The 9,193-nt window shown below is 34.5% G+C and overlaps 1 pseudogene; it reads right to left on the bottom strand.

Moving 5' to 3' along the window:
* Window positions 1-320: 320 nt before the first annotated feature.
* Window positions 321-436, bottom strand: LOC120612670 (uncharacterized; annotated as a pseudogene).
* Between the last annotated feature and the right edge of the window lie 8,757 nt (window positions 437-9,193).

Here is a 9,193-nt window from a genome sequence, read left to right as displayed (position 1 = left end):
ATAGCTCAGACTTGCCCACACTTCTGTCTACATTGAGTTCATTGCTCACAGAAAAAGGAAAAGAGAAGGAAAGAAAGGAAAGGAAAAGAAAAAAGAAAGAATACGTGCTTACTTGATTTTTAAGGCTTGAGTACAGATCAATATCTAATTGGTTTTTTTCATAAATTGAATCATTGAAGCATTTTATTAGTAAGTCAAAAGGAACGTGTATTTAGTAGAGGAAACTTTGTGACAAAATTGTCTTCAATGAAAGAAGAAAAATATTTTTACTTGGACACACAATGCATTGTGTTTGTGTTTTCTTTGATTATTATTATTTATGTCTACAGCACCTGGTCTTCCTAGGTGGTCTCCCATTCAAGTACTAACCAGGCCAGGCCCTGCTTAGCTTCTAAGATCAGACATTGGGCTTGTTCAGGGTGGCATGGCCACAGACCCTGGGCTATGGCTCCACTGGGGTGTGAACCCAGGACCTTCTGCGTATAAAACAAACGTGCGAATTGCTACGCTATGGAACCATGTCCTTCTTCTTTTTTTTTTTTAAGTGAAGGGGCAAGATTGGCAACAAAGAAAAATAATGAGTTGTAAGAGAGTGAATACTAAAACAAAATCAAATCATAATACGTATCCTTCAAAGCTTAAAGCAGTCTTTACCTCATCTTCCTACCTGGTTTTGTTTTATACAATTAGATATACTGAATCAAATTGTGTCAAGACTTCTTTTACGTTAGCCTGAAAGTTCTAACTATTACTAGTAGATTTTATTTTTCATTCTTCTTGACTACCAAGTATCTGGACTCTATACATTTGAGGACCTCCTCCATTAGAGAAACAAAAATGCCACACATTCACTTTCCCAGTCTCTCTTAAAGCTTGGTATAGGCATATGATCTGACCTCCACTAATCACATAACATACCCTATATTCTAATAGAGGGCTATTGATGCAAAGAAATAGGAGCGTGGGGAATTTTTTCTAGAGACAGTAACTATTGCATAGGATCTCATTCCCAGGGCAGCAGTGACCACGGCCCCTGTGAATGAATCTCACGATAGTGCCAGTGGTGATGGTAGTTCAAAGTAGCAGTGGTAGCAACATACTGGGAGGTCAGTTCCACTGTACTATTTGAGATGTTACTGTGGCTATGTGGCCTTTGAGTCTGAGATTTCTATGATCTCAGCAAATCAATGAATAGCCCAGTATCCTTTATTTTTCTTTTTTACCTTTTCCTTCAAATAACTTTAGATTTACAAAAGAGTTGCTAAAATAGTACAGTTTCCACATACCCTTCAAGCAGCTTCTTCTAACGTTAACATCTCACATCACTTTAACACGTTCATCAAAAGTGAAAACGAACATTGGCACAGTAGTATTAACTCAACTCTCTTCAGGTTGCCTCCGTTTTTCCACTAATGTCTTTTCATTTCAAGATCCAATTCATGATACCCCATGACATTTACTTGTCATGTCTCCTCAGTTCCCTCCAATCTGTGAAAGTTTCTTCATCTTGTCTTTCATGACTGTGACATCTTTGTGGTCAGTTTTTTTGAAAATTGTCTGTTAATTTAGATTTGTCTGATATTTTATCATGATTAGACTGAGGTTATAAATTTTGGGGAAGAAACTCACAAAAGCGATATGTCTTTCTAGTACATCATGTCAGGAAGTACATGATTCTGATATGTCTCATCAGTGGCGATGTTAACTATTATATGGTGGTTAACCTGGTGTCTGCCAGGTTTCTCTAAAGTTATTATCCTCCCCGCTTTTTATAGTCTACTTATTAGAAACAAATTGCAAAGTTCAGCCCATACACAAGAGAAGGAAAATTAAACTCCACCTCACTGAATTGTGGACATATGTTAAAACCACCATAATAATTAATAAATATTTTGAGGAAAATACTTCGAGGCTCTGCAAATATCCCATTTCTCCTTAAGAGTTTTACCCACTAATTTTAGCATTTGTTACTGCATTTTACAAGCAACACATATTATTTTGGTGTTCTTTCTAATGGTAATGTTTTATTTCCTTAATTCTTCTACACGTATTAACTGGAATTATTCCATGAGAAATATTCGTCCCATCTCCTCATCTGTTTTTTAGTCATTTATTTATATCTGTATGAACTTATGAATATCTATTTTATTCTTTGGCTTATAATCCAATACTATTGTTTTTTATTTTGTTGCTCAAATTGTTAAAGCTTTGGCTATTGCAACTCTTTCAGATTGTCTCTTGTGTCATTTTGACATGCCCACATCCTGTTTTGTAAAATACTTATTATCGTATTTCCTTACCTTCTGATACAATAAGATGCTCCAGATTCATTTTCACATCATAGTCCTAGAATCAAAAATTTCTCCAAGGATCCCTAGTTCTTTTAGTGGAGAATGGTACTTAGAAATCAATGAATTTGGAGTGTTTTATTCTATTGGGATGTCACTATTTCTAGGCATTCTCAGCAGAAAGAGCTATATATTTCTCTCTCTATATCTATATTTATTTCTGTATTTATCTGTGTACTTATATGTGTAAATATATATACATATATAAATATTACATATATTTATTTCTGTATTTCTTTACCTGTATATGCAAATACATATTTAATATATTATCTATATCTATCTATCTATCATCATCTATCATCTATTTTTAAATAACATGAGTTCATTCTGAGTTCCCTGACTCTAATCCAGCCAGCATGGCGGTTTTCATTACAGCTTTCACTCCTTTATTTGTTAACATCTTTCTCTGAAAATGAGAAAACCAGCTCTCAGTATTACAGTGTATTTACTTATTTGTTCAAACCTAAGAATTGCAAAACTGAACCCTGTGAGAAGTAAATTTACTAACTACAACATAGCTTTAGAGTACAGTTCTTTTTACATTTAACCTTGCAGTATAAGTCAAAACACTGTTTACCAACATTACTTAGGCCAGCTTTTTTCTTCTCCACACACTTCAATGAAGTTACTTTACATATTTGTCTTACGGTTAAATTCATTTGTCAAATTCTATATCCCATCCTGGGTCCCCACAACATCCTGGTTAATTTTTTTTTTTTTTTTTTTTTTTACATTTGCACACAGGTTGCATGGTGTATAGCCGTATGAGTTTTGAAAAATGCATAGTCAGGTATCCAACCCCACAGTGCCACACCAACCAACGCCATTCCCCTCAATTGCCCTGTGCTTTCACTTTTTAATCAGCTTCTCCATCCCTTCACCCAGAATCCCTGGAGACCACTGATCTATTTTCTGTCCCTTAACTTTTGCCTTTTCCAGTATGACACATAAGTGGAATCATTGTATATGCAGCCTTTTTGCATGGCTTCTTTCACTTTACAAAATGTATTTAAGGTTCATACATGCTGTCTTATGAATTAGTAGTTCACACTAGAACCCTACTTTCCACAGCACCTTATCTCATGTTTTCTTCTGATGATCTGGAGAAGAGAAACAATTTATGTGCTCAGTATCAGAAAATTTAGTATTCACTCATCTACGTGTTAGACGCCTCCTCTGTGCGATGCACACTGTGCTAAGGGCTGAGAATTTATTAGTGAACAGAAAGGACAAGATCTCATCCCTGTGGAACTTCCAGTATACTGTGATAACTGAATCGAAAGAGTGAAACTATGCAGAAACATGAAAGCGGATTGCAGAGCTACTTCAACCAGTCAGGGCCTGGGCCAGCTTCACAAAGGAAGTGACATCTTGGCTGAAGATTGAAGAAAGAGTAGTAAGTAGGAGTTAGAGAGAAGGCAAAATGAACAGGTAGGGGTGCAGATGGTTCTAGGCCATAGGAATTGCACTTTGAAAGAAAGGCCTATTGGCACATGAGGAAATGAAATACATTCAGAAAAGATGAAGCCTGAAATTAGAAGAGGGAATGAAGTGAAAAACAGCAGGGGCCCGTCGGGAACAACTGTGTAAGCCATGTTAAAGTATTTGGACTTCGTCTTAAGGGGAAACTGCCTACTTCAAGGCCTGGGTGCCCCAGTAACCTTCACTTCGCACACTGAAACTATTTCACTTCCTATTTATCTCCCAATTTTTTTAGTGTGAACCACAGAGAAGTAAAATGGTAAATTTTGGAAAGCATAGTAATTTTAATTTTTCTATTTGGAGCTTGAAGAGAATGTAGGAATAACTTCAAAGCTTTGATTTACTTATATAGACGCATACTGGCTTGTTGCAAGGATGTGGATGACCAAGTGTTTGGATTCAGAATTAAAAACATGAAGGAAAATGAACAAAAAACATGATGACAAAGGTAAAACTCTGAATAAGATTAATAAATTCATTGCGCTTCTAATAATAAAGAGTGGCTCAGAGAGCTGGCCTATTTAGATTTTTTGTCCTACCCACTTGCCAAACTCAGTTGACAACTCTATGGCCAAACAACGAATGTTTTCACTGTATACTGACAGGAAGAAAGCTACAACTGAGAATGGAGTTTAAGTATAGGATGCAGAAAGCTAATCTTGTGCCAGACATGTATGCCTCTCTCTCTCTTTTTTAAATTTACTGGCATGCAATTAATAGCATTAATGACTTAAAGGGGAAAAAAGCATTAGCAGTCATCTCTTCCTGAAAAATTTGATGAACATTTCCCTCATTCAAAATAATCTGATTGGAGGTCAACTTAAGATACCATATAAAAAAGGAATTAGACTGGTAAGTAAAAAAGATATAGTTAATAACTTAAAATTTCTATCAGAAATAGGTTTTTTAAAAATGAATCGGAAAGTTGTAACTCTGGTCAGTAATCTGGACTTCTTTCCTTACCACCGCCATTGATAATTGCCTGTTAATGTGAATCCAGATATTGAAAATATTATGACACTAAGAAAAATATATGTTGAAACTGCACATGACTTCTCCCTCCATACATCTTCTTCACCAAAACCATGTATAACTCCTGTGGTAGATACTATTAGTATCTGCTTCTTACAGATGAGGAAAATGAGGACTACAAAGGTTAAATAATTGTCCAGGGCCATATCTGGTAAGTGGGAATGAACTGAGATTGAACTAGATCTACTTGATTCCGAAGTCTGTGGAACTCACTTGCAATTTATTTTCTTTTCAATCTTGGAATTTCATTTGTCATTCCTTTTAATAACTGTGTAGCCATCTACTACACATTCATAATTTGCTTCACCAGACCTCTACTTAGCTGCACTGAGGCTGTTGCCAGTTTCTTGCTATTATGAAAAAAAAAAAGTAACATTTAAATTCTTATACCTACTTTTTTCCTCATTTGGTTATATGTATTTACAGGATAAATTCTTATGTACTGAGTAGAAGAAGCATAATATAATTGATCGATATTTCAATTTCTATATGCTATAATAATGAAAATATTTAATTTTTTGATAGAAAACTTTATGCTTCATGAGAGCCTTAGTTCTTCTAAAAGTAGTAAAATGTAGTTTTTCTTTTCTTTGAAGCTATAGTCTGTGAGTGATGCTAGGGAACACACATAAAGTTACAATAAAACCACAGTGCTTTGAAAGAGAGTGGGACATACATAGTTGCTAAAAATATGGATATTCTAGACTCAGGATGAACTGAATTTTAACTTAGACTTCACCATTTATTAGATGTAACCTTGAACATATTAATACTAGTTTCGAAGCCACAGTTTCTCACGTGAGATAGCCTAATCAATACTTTCTATTGGACTATTGTGCTCATTAATTAAGAGAATGTATGTAAAGCTCTTAGCATAATGCCTAACACATAAAAACTGGTCAGTAAACATTCCTTACTATTATGTGTCTATTACTTCTGAACATTTGTCTTTTGTGTATGTAGTATCATTTTAGTATGCAAATCTCCATATGAGTTAACATATTAATATTTTATTTATTTGTTCATTCATTTAACAATATTTATTGACCATTTATTATGTACCAGGCACCATTCTAGCTGTTCGGGAAACAGTGGGCCCATAGAAAAATGATTCATATTTAACAGGCATCAAAATTCTGCAGAAATAAGAATGTTTTAATGTCTTTTAACTTAAAAAATAATATTAGTTAAAATAATATAATCTGAAGCAGGATTTAGGACATTTAATTATAGCTCTAAAGATTTGGTGTTATTTTAAATTGATTTTGATACTTTTTCTAAAAATGAAAAATGACACCACTGTTTATGGGTCAATGGCTAGTGGGAATTCTTTTTACAGCTGCCTGGTGTCATTTATCTTGATCAGACACTAAATAAGCCATTTTTTTGGTAACTTACAAGATCATTGTGTCTTTTATACTCTGGCTTCCGGGTCATCAAATAATATAGCTTAACCTTTATTTTCATCTATCCATGTGGAAAAATAATATGTAACAGAGTCTCTAAAGCCTACATCTAAATTCTCCTGCTTTTAAAATATTGGTTGAGTGAAAATATCAACTGTTAACAATTGCAAAAAGAGGGAACTTAAATGCACATTTCGCCAGGGAGCTACAAACATTTTTGAAAATTCAATAATCTAGTATTGAGTAGCATATACTTTTCTTTTCAGTATCTTTCAAACCCCTCTGTAGATCTATGCATTATTTGCACATAGATGCACGCACACACACACACACGTATATGCGTACATGCATATATTTTTTTAACAATATTAGCAGTGGTGTTTAGTAGACAAGTAGCAATCTTTTATTGTTATTTAAGTCTATGTGTATGGTTCACGAAAGTTAGTGAGGGATCAAAGTCTTCCCAGAATGATGTCATAACAAGGTAATATGGAATCTGATTATGTGAAAAGCTGGATATTTACACAAAGAGGTCAGAAACCAGCTGGCTACATGTAAACTAAAGAAAAACCAACAAACGTCCCAAGACAGTTCTTATTCTTGATCTAATATAGACTTGCAAGCTTAGCACAATTTTTTAAGACGCAGATATTGAGAATATTTTCTCAGTCAGCACAAATCCACTCAAAAATTGTGTGTGGTTTGCTTCCCAAATTATCCTGAAGGCAATAAGAAAAAAACTGTGTTTATTTTACTTTTGAATGATATTATTGAAAAATTATAATGTCATTTTGAAAAACCATAGTGACATTTTACCTCTATGATTTAGGGAAAACATCCTCTTCGATTCAAAAAAACAACTTGGGGCTATTTTTATATGTATTTTACTTTTATTCCACAGATCTGAACTTTTGTTCAAATTGGATTTGGGGTGGAAATTTAATTGATTTGTCTGGAATATTGCCAATATTGGAAGAAGCACTTATCTGAAAAATCGGTTTTGTAATTGTTTGCCTCCCCATCTCCCTCTCCCTCTCCCTCCCTCCCTCCTTCTTTCCTTCCTACTTTTCTTCTTTCCTCTCTTCTTATTTCCTGCTTTTGTTTCCTTCTGTTTTCTCTCATTTACTTTTATCCACCCCCACCTTCTCCTTTCTTTTTCATGATTCTAAAATTTTAACAACCAATATCATGAAATATTATGTGGGTATATTAAAACTTGAGTCACTGTAGTAGAGCTCCTTGTGATTTTAAGGCCCCTGGTATTTTTGGCAGCTAAGATTAAAAAATTTAATTCTTAATTAGGCCTTTGTTCAGAGGTTAACCACTCCTCTTACTCAATTCCTTTTGTTCTAATGAATGTAGTCATACATTGCTGATGTGATGTCTCTTTGTCAAGCAGGAAGAGATAACTTCAGGGTTGTGAGGAGAATTTATAAATTTATTTTGCAGAAGGAAAGAATATCTCCAAGGTAGCTGTGACCAGCTACTGATACCCAGGAGTCTGACACGAGAAAGCATCATCTATGATAAAGAAACACAGACTTCTCTCTCAGTTCCCTGGAACTTACCTCCCCTACTACCTAGCTATATAAAAATTCCACACTTTTGCTTTTTGAGAAGACAGATTTGAGATAACTTGCTTTCCCATCCTCTCTTGCTTTGGCCAAATTGAATAAATCTTTCTCTATCTCCAAGCACTGGTACCTCAATGTTTTGGGTTTACAGGCACATCCAGCACACAGACCTGTATTTGGGGAGGTGGTTCTGCAACATCACTTATAATGCAAAAAACATTACTGAATTATTGAAACTATTTTATTTTCAGTAATTATATTCCTTCTCTTCAAAAGATTGAAGATACATTCTAAACCGAATGATGGATTACAGGAAGGAAAAGAGGAACTAGAAATGCAATATTTCAGAATTATTCTTAAAAAATAGAGAAGACCCCAAAGTGAGAAAAAATGACGATGACAAACCACAACTGTATATTCAGACCTAATAACAAGAATAGAAATAGGCGAGGATCTCAATACTAATATTAGATTGAAGATAAGATTTGTTAAATTCTTTGATGGAAATATAACTAACTGGTATATTCATTCTATGGATACATTTATTAATTTTTGTGTTTTTTTTAAAACTCTTGTTTGTCAAGATTATTATAATACCATCTACTTTTTGTGAGTTTAAAAAACACTCAATGTTGGTGTATGGAGCTATTCAGATTAGAACAGTTAAACATCACAAAAGAAGTCCTGCATAAGTGTAATCCATGCATTTGCTGATCATGATGTACATTGGCTTATTGATGGACTTTAATACCTGGTTGAATTTAAAAGCTTCACCACAGAGAGATTTTGACATTTATAGTGAAACTCCTTTTCTGAACATTGGGTTTTGATAATCTTCTAGTTTAACTCTTTCTTTCACTTTTATAGATACTTCATCTGGCCAGTTTTTAAAAATAAAATAAAAATGGTTAATGACACCCTTTCAGCGAAATATAGTGTAGCAATGGACCGCAATAGACCACAATCTTGAGTGCCAAAAGGACAAACACAAATAGTCGTAAAACAATTGTGATGCAATGACCCACTTGTTTGTCACTGTGACTCAAGATACCCAGGCAAGGTCAAGACAAAAGAGTTGTAACACAGCTAAAATGTCAACATACACTTGGGCTGGGCAATTCTGTCGAAAGCAATTAATTCCCCTATGATCCTCCTCCCCCTCTCATTTTCCCCCATGTCCACTTCTGCTTCATGGCTCCTCAAAGTTAAAGGAATTTATAAAACAAAATTTGTTCTTTGATGATAACTCGTTTTTCCACTTCATGTGCAAGAAGGCTGCCTGGATTTTGCTTCTTCTTTCCAAGACCAGACAGAAGATGCAGAAGTCCCAGAAGATCCAGACACTACA

Source organism: Pteropus medius, unplaced genomic scaffold (assembly GCF_902729225.1).
Source record: "Pteropus medius unplaced genomic scaffold, Ma_sr-lr_union100, whole genome shotgun sequence".
Classification (NCBI taxonomy): Eukaryota; Metazoa; Chordata; class Mammalia; order Chiroptera; family Pteropodidae; genus Pteropus; species Pteropus medius.
This window is presented reverse-complemented; position numbering and strand designations above follow the sequence as displayed.